The following is a 14386-nucleotide window of genomic DNA, read 5'->3' on the forward strand; positions in this document are numbered from 1 at the left end:
GACACGACCTGTGAACATTGTGAAGCCCAGAAGTGGAAGTCAGAGCCACCTGGCACGTGCTGCTCTGCTGGCAAGGTTCAACTACCCCCACTTACTGCACCACCAGAACCACTCAAGTCACTGATGACTGCGAACACTCCCCAAACCAAGCACTTTCTGGGAAATTTGAGGCGGTACAACTCTTGCTTTCAGATGACTTAGTTTGGTGTGAACGAAATTCGAGAGAGAGGCTTCATGCCCACCTTCAAAATTCAGGGACAAGTTTGCCATCGACTTGGATCGCTCCTGCCATTGCCCAATGAACCACCAATGTTTCTGCAGATTTATTTCATGGGGGATGAAAAGCTTTAAGTTCAGCAACGACAGAGCAACGTCCCTGGAACTCGGGCCGACATTTTGCTGGAACTGCAGCAGATGCTTCACGAACATCACTGTTATGTCGAGATAGTCAAGAGCTCTTTGGAAATGATGATTTCGGATAGCTACAAAGTGGTCATCAAGGCTAACCGAAGGCCAACAGGAGAGCATGAGCGGCGATACAACGCACCAACTGTCAATAAAGTTGCTGTCGTCATCGTTGGGGAATTTGAAAATCGGGATATTGTGCTGCAGAAGCGTGATAATCAACTGCATAGAGTTTCTGAAACCCATCGATCATATGATGCACTTCAGTACCCACTAATCTTTTGGCAAGGCGAAGACGGACACGATATTCAAATCTTCCAAACAAATCCAAGTACCGGAAATGTTACCGCCGGGAAAAAAGTTTTGTGCATGGCCTTCTACGCCTAGCCAAGTATGATGCGGGCCAGCCATTCAAATCACCTGTTGATGTGCCAAAATCTTTTCCACCAGTTTTTGGTTGATATGTATGCCAAAATCAAAACGGAGCGACTTCGCTTCATCTGTTTCAATCAGAAGGCACTTTGCGCTGAAAGCTATATCCACCTTTGAGATGCTGTCGTCAACGATGGAAACACGAGCAATGTTGGTCAGATGGTTATCTTGCCTTCCAGCTTCACAGGGAGCCCTTGACATATGCACGAATACACTCAAGACTCCATGACATATGTGGTAATATACATAAGGCCTGACCTGTTTATTACTTTTACGTGCAACCCAACATGGAAAGAAATTCACCAAGAGCTCTTGCCAGAACAATCGGCGACTGATAGACAAGATCTGGTAGTCCGAGTCTTTCGACAAAAGGTTATCAAGTTCATGAATGTCCTCACGAAGGGCAAGGTATTTGGAGAAACTCAATGCTTCATGTGCACAATCGAATGGCAAAAACGAGGTTTGCCTCACGCACATATACTGATCTGGCTGAAGGAGAAGATCCGACCAAATCAGATCGATTCTGTCATTAGTGCAGAGATCCCAAATGCACAAGAAAATCAAAAGCTATTCGACATCATCATGAAGAACATGGTCAAGGACCATGTGGAAGACTGAATCCAAGCTCTCCATGCATGGAAGATGGCTTCTGTACAAAGAGATTCCCAAGACAGCTGATCCATGAAACTCAGTCTGGAGATGATGGTTATCCACTTTATCACAGAAGAAAAGTGGGAGAAGGCGGGTTCACTGCATTGATGAAGATGAAGATTGGCAATAGTTACCAGGACATCGAGGTCGACAACAGATGGATTGCACCCTACTCGCCATTTCTTTCCAAGACCTTTCAATCTCACGTCAATGTTGAATATTGAAACTCAGTTAAGGCGATCAAGTACATCTGCAAATATGTCAACAAAGGATCGGATCAAGCAGAATTTGGCTTGGAAAGACAAGTAAGAACAACTGATGAAATCAATCGCCAAAAAGACAAGAAAGAACAAATGATGAAATCGGTCGCTTCCAAACTGAACGTTACATCAGTAGCAACGAGGCTGTATGGCAAATTTTGGACTTTCCAATTCACGACTGCTATCCAACGGTAGTTCATCTCAACATCCACATGGAAAATGGACAGACAGTCTACTTTACCGAGGAAACTGCTGCACAACAAGTTTTGCAGCCCAAAGACACCATTCTTCAAGCTTTGCCAACAAGATGACTTTGCAACGACACTCCTATACTGCGATGTTCCAAATTATTATACGTGGAATAAATCTACAAGAATTTTCAAGCGAAGAGTCCAAGGAACACCAGTTGAAGGTCATGTTGGAATCAAGTCTAGTGATGCTCTTGGCAGAGTCTACACAGTGCACCCAAACAACCACGAGTGCTTCTTCCTCCGGTTGCTTCTTCACACAGTAGCAGGCCGGACATCGTTTGTTAGCCTCAAGACTGTTGGCGACCATATTTCTACCACCTATCGGCAAGCATGTCAAGAATGGGGACTACTTGAGAGTGATTCTCATTAGTAAACCTAATGAGGATCGCAGGCGAAACGCACGTCGAGGCGTCTTTGTGCCATCTCTTCACGTCCCTTGCTTTCATCATGTCTACAGGTATCTGGGTTTTTTCACCTATTCTATTTGGCATTTATCTGTAAATGTTGGTCTGGATATGCGTTGTTTATCCATAGCAGATTTGTGCTATGTATACTTTGCAACGGGCAGTATTTCTTCAACGGATATAGCCGTATATATATTTCTATGTCCTATTGGCACTCTATTATACTTGTATCCATGGCATGTTAGTACTGGGACGTTTTTTGAGTTTGGTTGTCTCTTGTGTTCCTCATGGTATGTTGTCATCTATACCTGATTGCTACTCCTCTTGATATATGATCCGCCTTATTTTTACTGTATCTATTATTGTAATACCATGTATCGTTATGTACTAATAAAGTTGTATATTTTTTACTATCCATGGTAGTTATTTTCATATTCTATTGGGATGTTATGTCCCCTGCGCTTGTGCGCTTGTAGGTTGTTAGTGATTCTCATTAGGACAAGACTTTAGAAGAAGCAACAACCTGCCAATTACCAGCAAGCATACGAAACCTATTTGCTGTCATACTCACGACGTGTGGACCATCCAAGCCACTTGAACTGTGGGAAAAGTACAAAGAGCACCTCTCGGAGGATGTTCTTCTGCAAGCACAACGGCAAGACCCGGGCCACCAATTGGACAGCTGTACTCCGCAAATGTTCAACATGTCATGATCCTACTTGAAGAAAAGACCCTCATGATGGTTGGAAAGAGACTTGAGCAACTGGGACTTCCCGCGATGGAAAAGAACAACGACGAAAGACTTGGACGGGAATTGCTTCGAGAAACAAGCTATGACATGAGCGCTCTGGAGACTTATCTTGCAACGAATGCTGACCAAACTACGGCGTACAATCAGATCTTGGACATGGTTGTGAAAAACACCGGTGGTATTGTCTTCTTGGATGCTCCTGGCGGAACAGGAAAGACGTTTGTCATAAACCTGTTGTTGGCAAAGATCCGACAACAATCCAGGATTGCTCTGGCTGTTGCTTCCTCAGGCATTGCGGCAACATTGCTTGATGGTGGTAGAACTGCCCATTCAGCGTTGAAATTACCGCTCAACTTGACTTGAGATGCGTCTCCTGTTTGAAACATCAGCAAAGGTACTGGTTTGGCAAATGTCACGATGCGGGGTGTGGACCCACTGGGCCATACCGCGTAGCGGGGATGGCAGCTGGCCAAACCGGAAAGTACACAGTTCAATGGTTCAGCGAGAGTACCTGAGGCAATCGTAGGCAGTGGCGAGGCGGACACGTCCAGAACCAGGCGGTGGGAAGTCGTTCGCTGAGGCGTAGCAGGACAGCGTAGACTGTAGCACAGCATGGTAGGTAGCACAGCGCGGCTATAGCATTAGGTAGCACGGAAACAGGATACGGGATACGGGATACAGGAGCAAGGTACACTGGGAGGCTGGAAGAAACTGGGAGACCATAAGCAAGACGAACAACGGGAAAACTAACAACGCTCTGGCAAAGGGCAAGAGGGCAGAGCCCTTTTTATAGCCCAGGGCATCCTGGGCCAGATTGCAGTTTTTTGCAAAAACGCGCGCACCGGCCCTTTAAGGCCGTGCACGCGCGGGCGCGCGAACCCGCCGGAGACACTCGGAATCCAGAAGAGAGTGCCGGCGCCTGACTGGGGGACAACGCTGCAGGCAGGTAAGCTGTTCATGGCCACGGCCGTCGGGGTTAAAGACCGATCGACGGGCCGTGGCCATAAACGTTACAGTATCCCCCCTCTTACGCCCCCTCTTCTTGGGACCAGAGCGAGAGAGAAACTTCCTCACGAGGACAGGGGCATCGATGTTCTCCTCTGGCTCCCAAGACCTCTCTTCTGGGCCGAACCCCCTCCAGTCCACCAAATAAAATGTCCTACCTCCCACCTTCTTGGTAGCCAGAATCTCTTTTACCTCGAAAGTCCCAGATGGGCCGCCAGGAACCACTGTGGGACTAGGAGTCCTGGAGTAGCGGTTCAGAACTACCGGTTTTAGCAGGGAGACGTGAAAGGAGTTAGGAATCCTGAGAGTGGGGGGGGGAGCCGCAGCTTGTAGGATACCGGGTTAATTTGTAGCAGGACTTCAAATGGACCAAGGAACCTCAGAGCAAATTTGCATGACGGCACCTTCAGCCGGATATTCCTAGAAGACAGCCAGACTTTAGTCCCTGGAAGGAACTGCGGAGGCACCGTCTTCTAGTATCTACCTTTCTCTTCATGCGGTCCAACGCCAAGAGTATAGAAGATCGGGTCTGTTGCCATATCTGTAGAAAGTCCCTGACGGTGGAGTCAGCTCCAGGCTCCTGGGACATTGTAGAAACAGGAGGAGGTATTCGAGGATGTTGGCCGGGGTGTGGTGTGGTGTGGTTGTTATAGGAGAACTCTGCCCACGGGAGCAACTGCACCCAATCATCATGGCGCCTGGACACAAAGTGACGTAGGTAGTTCTCCATAATCTGGTTAACTCTCTCGACTTGCCTGTTGGACTGGGGATGATAGGCCGAAGAGAAGTCCAATTTCACACCAAAGAGCCCGCAGAGTGCTCTCCAAAACTTTGAGGTGAACTGGACACCTCTGTCCGAGACAATATGCAGGGGCAAGCCGTGCAGACGGAAGATGTGCTGTATGAAGAGGTCAGCCAATCGCGTAGCAGACGGCAGAGCGGTCAACGGGATGAAGTGAGCCATCTTGGAAAATCGATCCACCACCACCCAGATCACACTGAAACTCGCAGAAGGAGGAAGATCCGTGACGAAGTCCATAGCGACATGTTGCCACGGCGCAACGGGCACAGGCAGTGGTTGGAGCAGGCCCGCAGGTCTGGAGTGAGCACCTTTATTTGCTGCACAGACTGTGCAAGAGGAGACAAAGTCCATGACATCTTTGTGCAGCGTGGGCCACCAGAACTGACGGGTGATTAGATCTTGGGTCTTACGAGCACCCGCGTGACCTGCCAGCTTAGAGCTGTGACCCCAACGAAGAATTCTTCCTCGGTCAACCAGGTGCACAAAAGTCCTACCTGGAGGAATGTCTCTGACTTGCAGGGGGTTCACAGAGAATATACAGGATGGGTCAATGATATTCTGTGGAGATTCCATGGCGTCCTCGGTTTCGAAAGATCTAGACAAGGCATCGGCTCTCACATTCTTGTCGGCTGGACGGTATTGGAGTTCGAACCGGAACCGAGCAAAGAACAACGACCACCTGGCTTGACGAGGATTCAACCGCTGGGCCGTCTGTAGGTAGGTCAAATTCTTGTGATCCGTGAAGATCAGGATAGGATGAACCGCGCCTTCCAGTAGGTGTCTCCACTCCTGCAGAGCCAGTTTGATGGTCAGTAACTCCCGGTCCCCAATCGAGTAGTTACGCTCTGCGGGAGAAAACAGCTTGGAATAGTAGCCACATACCACGGCCTTGCCTTTCGGTCTTTTCTGAAACAACAGTGCACCAGCACCCACCGAGGAGGCGTCCACCTCTAACGAAAACTGTAAGGATACGTCCGGATGGTGCAGAATGGAGGCAGATGTGAAGGCTTTCTTTAAGGATTCAAATGCGGCTTCAGCTTCCAGGGTCCACATCTAGGCATTCATACCTTTCTTAGTGAGGGTGGAGATAGGTGCTGTCAAAGATGAGAAGTTGGGGATGAAGAGTCGGTAGAAGTTGGCGAATCCTAGAAAGCGTTGGATGGCCCTTAAGTCTTGAGGGCGTAGCCACTCCAGGACGGTCTTTACCTTCTGGGGATCCACCTTGAGGCCCTGATCTGAGATAATATAGCCCAGGAAGGATAGAGACTTCTTCTCGAACACACACTTCTCCAACTTGGCGTAAAGTCGATTCTCTCTTAGACGGAGCAACACCTGGCGGACATGACTTTGATGAGTTACTGGGTCTGGGGAAAAAATAAGAATGTCATCGAGATACACCACAACACAAACATACAGGAGATCACGAAAAATGTCATTGACAAATTCTTGAAATACTGCGGGAGCGTTACACAGGCCGAAGGGCATGACTAAGTATTCGTAATGCCCATCACGAGTATTAAAGGCAGTCTTCCACTTGTCACCTCGACGAATCCGGATCAGATTATAGGCCCCCCGCAGGTCCAGTTTAGAAAAAAAATTTGCCCCCCGTATGCTATCAAACAGTTCAGAAATTAAAGGCAGAGGATACCTGTTCTTCACCGTGATCTGGTTTAGGCCTCGGTAGTCAATGCAAGGTCGTAATGATCCATCTTTCAGTTTAACAAAGAAGAACCCTGCTCCGGCCGGGGATGAAGATTTACGAATGAAACCCCTCTCCAGGTTCTCCTTGATGTAAGCTGACATGGACTGGGTCTCTGGCAAGGAGAGAGGGTACACTCTACCATGAGGAGGAGACGATTCCGGAACCAGGTCGATCGTGCAGTCATATGCCCGGTGTGGCGGCAAGGTCTCGGCCTCCTTTTTATTGAAGACATCACCGAACATGGAGAAACAGAGGGGCAAACCTGCCAGCGACTGAAGAGGAGCGGGCTGTGGTGACTGGATGTGACTCAGACAGCGGTCAAGACACTTCGGACCCCACTGGAGAACCTCTCCAGAGTTCCAATCCAGGACGGGGGCGTGCAGACGAAGCCAAGGCAACCCGAGCAGCACGGGGTTGACGGCCTTGGACAGGACGAACAGAGAGATGATCTCAGCATGAAGGGCTCCCACTTGGAGTTTCAACGGCTTGGTTACGGACACAACTGGGTCTGGTAATGGCAGTCCATCCACCGAGGCAACGATCAGCGGCCTTTCAAGCGGGATAGTGGGCAACTGTAGGAGATCCACAAGATCCTGGCAGATGAAGTTGGCTGCAGAGCCGGAGTCCAGATATGCGGAGACCTGATGAGACCTCTCGCCAGCAATGATGGTTATAGGGATAAATAGTTTGGAGGAGAGTTCTTGCTTCAATGTGCTGACGCCCAGGGTTGTCTCTCCAACCAAGCCTAGGCACTGGGGTTTTTGGGCTTGTGAGGACACAGACGCACGACGTGGCCAGCGAGGCCGCAATATAAGCAAAGTCCAGAGGTGCGCCTGCGCTGTTTCTCCTGGACCGATAATTTTAGTTGGTCAACTTGCATCGGAACCTTGGGCAAAGCGATAGAAGCAGGCAAGAGGGGTTGCTGAAAGTTGGGCGCCAGTCTAGGACGCCGGCGCTCCTGACGAACCTCATGGGATCTCTCCCTCAGCCTTATGTCAACCCGAGTGGCAAGCAGAATCAAGTCGTCCAACGCGGGAGGCAGGTCTCGAGCAGCCAGTTCGTCCTTGATCTCGGGCGACAGGCCATGCCAATAGGATGCCACGAATGCCTCATTGTTCCAGGATAGCTCTCCTTCCAGAGTCCGGAACTGAATAGTATACTCGCCCACGGAGTTCTCCTCTTGGCGAAGGTTGAAGATGGCGGTGGCGGCTGATGAGACTCGCCCTGGCTCCTCAAAAACGGTTCGGAATATCCGTGCGAACTCCTGGAAGTCTAGGGTCTCGGATCCCTGATGTTCCCAGATAGGGTTAGCCCATGCCAGGGCCTTGCCGGTCAAGAGGGAGATGATAAATGCGATCTTGGCTCCATCTGACGGAAATGCCCGAGAGTGCAGGGTAAAATGAATGTGGCATTGGTTCAGGAACCCCCGACAAGCACTGGCGTCTCCATCGAACCGAGAGGGCAATGGCAGCGAGAACCGAGGGTCCGTACAGGAACTGCCAGGAGGAGCAACAGGAGGGTCAGCTTGAGGAACTTGCATAGAAGCAGGAATGGAGGCAACTAGCGTCCCTAGCTGCTGTGCCATAGAGTCCACGGCCACGAGGAGCTGGTCCTGCCTAGCTCGGAGATCCAGCAGATCCGCCTGCATGGCTTGGGAGGGTGTCAAGCCCTTGAATTGGCCAGCGGGGTCCATGGCCAGAGCGTACTGTCACGATGCGGGGTGTGGACCCACTGGGCCGTACCGCGTAGCGGGGATGGCAGCTGGCCAAACCGGAAAGTACACAGTTCAATGGTTCAGCGAGAGTACCTGAGGCAATCGTAGGCAGTGGCGAGGCGGACACGTCCAGAACCAGTCGGTGGGAAGTCGTTCGGTGAGGCGTAGCAGGATAGCGTAGACTGTAGCACAGAATGGTAGGTAGCACAGCGCAGCTATAGCATTAGGTAGCACGGAAAAAGGATACGGGATACAGGAGCAAGGTACACTGGGAGGCTGGAAGACACTGGGAGACCATAAGCAAGGCGAACAACGGGAAAACTAACAACACTCTGGCAAAGGGCAAGAGGGCAGAGCCCTTTTTATAGCCCAGGGCATCCTGGGCCAGATTGCAGTTTTTTTTAAAAACGCGCGCACTGGCCCTTTAAGGCCGTGCACGCGCGGGCGCGTGCACCCGCCGGAGACACTCGGAATCCGGAAGAGAGTGCCGGCGCCTGACTGGGGGACGACGCTGCAGGCAGGTAAGCTCTCCATGGCCACGGCCGCCGGGGTTAACGACCAATCGAAGGGCCGTGGCCATAGACGTTACAGCAAATGTCCTGCAAGAATGTTTGATGATTGTCTGGGATGAATGCACGATGGCACACACTGGTTGGCGCTTAAAGCTCTGGATCGAACTCTGCAGGACTTGCGTGGAAACAATACAGTCATGAGAGGTGTCGTCTTGGTGTTGGTCGGTGATTTCCGTCAGACGTTGCCTATTGTTCCAGAGGGAACACCAGCAGATGAATTGAAAGCTTGCTTGAAGCAGTCGGTGTTGTGGAGGCATGGGAAGAAGATGAGTCTGACTACCAATATGCGAGTTCATCTGCATGGAGGTGCCACAGCTGGTGAGTTTGCCAGCAGATTACTCAATCTGGGGAATGGAGATGTTCAAGTTAACAATGGGACGGATCTGATCAGCTTCCATGATGATTTTGCAAATTTCCCAAGTCAGTAGAAGAGCTTACATACAGGATTTTTCCCAACCTCGCCTTCAACTACAGAGATAATGAATGGTTATGTCAACAGGCAATACTAGCTCCAAAGAATGATTCTGTCAACGCCATCAATCAGCAAATTCAAATGACTCTGCCAGGTCAAGAAAAGCTGTACAAGTCCACTGACACAGTTATTGATCAGGCGGTGTACTATCCGAAAGAATTTCTCAACTCTCTCAAGCCGCCTGGCTTACCTGCCCATCGATTGATGTTGAAGGTTGGCTCACCTGTTGAGAAACATTTACGCTCCGAAACTTTGCAACGGTACGAGGCTGAGTGTCAAGAAGTTGATGGATTACGTCATCGAGGCCACCATACTAACACGATGTGCCAAGGGGGAAGTTGTCTTTATTCGTCGCATTCCCCTCGCTCCAAATGATGTTCCTTTCAAGTTCAAGCGACAACAGTTCCGAGTACGCCTAGCCTTCGCAATGACAATTAACAAGGCTCAAGGTCAATCCCTGAAAGTGGCAGGAATACACCTTCAAAGTCCCTGTTTTTCCCATGGGCAACTATATGTTGCTTGCTCCAGAGCCGGCACTGGAAAGAATCTCTACATCTTGGCACCGGATCAAAAGACAAAAAACATTGTTTACAAGAAAGCGTTGGAATAGAAACATGCAGTCCTAAATCAACACTATATAAATTTGTAATGAATATATTGCTTCATTTCATTTATTTATGCTTCCAATAACATTATTTACACTCTCTAGCAATTAAATTCATATTGAGAGGTAGCAATTAAATTCATACTGAGAGGTATTTAAATAGTGAGCTTTTACTCTATCTATACTGTAAGTCAACCTTCCGAGCAACGCCGGGTATAAAAGCTAGTTTTATCCATAAATCTTTGTTACGGTTTGAAGCAATCTTTTATGCACAGGACAGTATCGCACTGATAGATGGTGTCCTTTCTTATTCCACTTTTGGTACACACTCTGCATCTTTGCAGTTTGGGGAATTTCGCTGGGAAAGTGTTGTCCTAGTATAATATGGGCACGCTTGCCAGCAGATATGTTTGGGCCCTCCCCTTCCTGGTTCCCAAATATTAGGGCCTTGATAATCATCTCTTGAAACAAGAAATGTTTTCCTCGGGCCTGCACATTTGCCTCTTTTTTCATCCCCGACTTATGGGAGCCATAACTTTGTTATTATTCTTTCATAGACATAGTGGTATGAGGGCTGTTTTTTGCAGGACGAGGTGTACTTTTTATTAGAACCATTTGGGGTACATGCGACTTTTTGATTACTTTTTATAAAAAAAATTGGGAGGTAAAGTGATAAAAAAAACAGCAATTTTTGTATAGTTTCTTATAAGTGTTTTTAATGCAGCGTTCATCATTCTGTATGAATTACATGTTAACTTTATTCTGCGTGTCAGTATGATTATGGCAATACCAAATTTATATAGTTTTTTAAATGTTTTACTACTTTTACGCAATAAAAATTCGATTCAAAAAATCATGTTTCTGCCATTATTTTCTGAGAGCCATAACTTTATGCTTTTCTGTTGATGGATCTGAATGAGGGCTTGTTATTTTGCGAGACGTGCTGTTGTTTTTATTAGCAATACACCGCATGGGATAAATATCCTGATATTTTTAGCGTTCAGGCCGTTACGGATGCGGCGATACCAATTATGAATAGTTTATTTTTTTAGGATTTTTTACAATAATGAAAGACTTGATAACGGAAAAAAGATGACTTGATTTTATTATTACTTGCAACTTAAATTTTTTTTATAACATTTATTTATACTATTTAAACTTTTTTTTTTTAGACCTACTAATGGACTTAAAGGTCTGAACTGTAGTGCAATGCATTAGAACAATCAGTTTTACACTGACAACAAGCCTATTAGGTCCTGCTTCTGGCCGGGTCTAAAAAGCTTCCGTACCTGGCAGACCTGGAGGCCAATGTTAGGCCTCCAGTTGCCATAGTAACCACCGGCACCCCCACGATCAGTGGGCTGCATGAGGCTGGATTTCAGTAAGAAGACAGCTAAAACAGTAAAACAATTATGTTACAAAGTTTAATATTTTTCCATAAGAAGGCAAATTAGCTCAACCTGTATAAAGGTGAAGATTCTGTTTAGGTGTCCAAAATTTGTATTTCTAAACAAATATTTTGGACAGCCATTTTATCAAAAGCAAGTTTTCATATAGTCAAATTGAGTTTATAATTTATTCTCTTAAAGCATTTTTGTTTCATTCTTTTAATTTACCCATATGGCATGTTAGTATTAAATTTTGTATCGTGACAATTTTATTATTTTCAGTAGTTTTTTTTTGTTTTGGCACCACCTTTTTACAGCTTTTCACAAAATTCTGGAGTGTGTGGGAAATTTTGCCCATTCCAGCCAAAAGATCAGTTGTGTGGTCAGGCACTGATGTTGGATGAGAAGGCCTAGCTCGCAATCTGCATCCTAGTTCATCCCAAAGCTGTACGATTGGGTTGAGGTCAGGGATCTGTGCAGGACACTCGAGTTGCTCCACGCCAAGCTCATAGGGGCATTTGTGCATAGGGGCACAGTCATGCTGGAACAGAAAAATAAATTTCCTAAACTGTTGCCACAAAGTTGGAAGTATACAATTGTCTAAAATGTCTTTACATGCTGTAGCATTAAAATTTACCCTTCACTGTAAATAAGTGGTCTAGCCCAAACCATGAAAACCAGCCCCAGACAATTTTACATTAGACACTATGCATTCTGGAACGTAGTGTTCTCCTGAAATCCTCCAAACCCGGATTCATCTATCAGACTGCCAGACTGATTTATCACTTCAGAGAACACTTTTCACTGCTCCAGAGTCCACTGGCGATGTGCTTTACATCCAACGCTTATCATTGCACAAGGTGATCTTAGGTTTGTGTGCAGATGCTTGACCATGGAGACCCATTTTATAAAGCTCCGGACATACAGTTCTTGTGCTGATTTATACATTTTTGGGGCAATTGTAAAATGTGTGCCAAGTTGAACACGTGCTTTAAAGGGGGTCTCCCATTACTTTAATTTATGACACATTAATAGTATATGGCAGAAATGTATGATTCCTCACTAGTCACTAAAAATAAGTGGCTGTACTGCTCTTCCCCATTGTTTTAGGAATTGGTGATTGTCCCAGAGGTTGTTCCCCCAACAACTATAAATTTCAGGTGTATTCTATGAATATGCCCGATAATGTAAGTGGTTGGAAAAATATTTTGGATAGGTTTTCTTTCCAACATTGATATGGTATCACATCATATTCCAATAACAATGTTTTAGGACTATAGAATTGTATTATTGTAAAATAAATCTAAATAATCTAAACTAGCTCAATTAAATTATTTTTGCAATCAAGATTATTACATCATGTCTCCTGATCATATTTCTTAATTTAGCTGCCTCTTGGGTGAACATCCAAAAGGATGTTATCTTATTAGTAATAATATGACATACAACTAGAAATATAAGTAATAAGTCTCAAAGGGACTATAAAATTATTATTTGCAGACAGAGCATTTTAATAGAAAGAAAACAATACAATGATGTCCGTGTTTCACTGAGACTGATGCAATTATTTCTCATCTGAGTAATGGATGCTACTGAAGTGAAAGAAGAAAATTCATATATACTGAGGCATAATACATTTATCATGAAACATGTTTTGTGACAAGTGAAGCCTGTACATCATGTGCAAAATAAAGCTGTGTCAAATTTAAATATAAAGTGTACTGTTAGTGGAAAGGTAACGGACAGGAGGGTAGTATAGAGGGTAGTCTAGTGACAGGCTCTGTTCACATTTGTATCGGAGCCGCCATTGATAATTATGTAAAATTTGATTGGAGGAATGCATGCAGCACTATTCTTGTCCTCAAAATTATGGACACTGCAACAGAACCCTGAAAGACCCCATTATAATTTAATGGGGTCCGTTGGTTGCCATTGGTATCTGTCAAGGGATCCAACAGGGTCTTATAAATAGAAGCCGTAATGAAGATTTCACCATAGCATTAGGCCATATTCACACAAACGTATTACACGTCTGTGTGCTGTCCGTTTAAATAACTGACAGCACACTGACTAATGTAATTCAATGAGGCTATTCACACATCCGTATTTTTTAACGGAGCATGTGGCTGTTGCGAGAAATTCACTGCATGTCCTATTCTGGTCCGTTTTTGTGGACCACGTCGCCAATTGAAGTCAATATGTGTGTGAAAAAAAGAGACTGCCCACAGACGACATCCGTGGGCTGTCCATTTTTCATGCACAGTTGCAAAGGAAATAGAATAAAAAAAAGTGAAACCAGAATGCGGACGAGAAATACGGATGATATACAAATTCCATACGCGCGTAAAAGACGGACACACGGACATACACACAGAACGCATATGAACATACACAAAGAAGCAAAACGGTCCATGTTTTACAAACGCAAATCAGACGAGCTTGTCATAATGAGGCCTTAGGGTGACAGGGATCTATGTAATTGAATCCATTCTGTAAACAAAGACGTGAAATATGTTAAAGGGGTTATCCGGGGACCGAAAATTGCTTTGCATTCATATTTTTATGTAAAAAGAAGTCACTTACTAATATACTTTAATTAAAAATTCAGTACTAAATGGTGCCATTCAAACCCTGTGAACTGTTCCTGGAAGTCCTGGAGCTTTTCTAATATTGATGTCGCGCCGACACGGCCCCACATGACTCAGGGCTTGCATCCTGTGCTGTTCGTGTCTGCTTGTTATCAATAGCATGACGGCAAGGGGCTGTCACACTGCCTATTGCTGGAGTCCCCGAGCAGAGCATCAGCTAGCGCTTTGCTCGGGACTCCAGCACTGCTCCTGACATTTCGTCAGTGACTTCAGGGATTTCCTATAGCTGAAGTTCCCGAGCAGAGCATCAGCTGATGCTCTGTTTGGGGACTCCAGCATTGCTGCCAACGTCACTGTCACTGTCCATATATGGACAGTGACGTCG

The 14386-nt window shown here is 46.3% G+C and overlaps 1 pseudogene; it reads left to right on the forward strand.

The window, feature by feature from the left end:
* Window positions 1-468: 468 nt before the first annotated feature.
* On the forward strand, window positions 469-11206 carry LOC142743046 (uncharacterized; annotated as a pseudogene).
* The last annotated feature ends 3180 nt before the right edge of the window (window positions 11207-14386 follow it).

This window comes from Rhinoderma darwinii, chromosome 1, assembly GCF_050947455.1.
Source record: "Rhinoderma darwinii isolate aRhiDar2 chromosome 1, aRhiDar2.hap1, whole genome shotgun sequence".
In the NCBI taxonomy this organism is placed as follows: domain Eukaryota; kingdom Metazoa; phylum Chordata; class Amphibia; order Anura; family Rhinodermatidae; genus Rhinoderma; species Rhinoderma darwinii.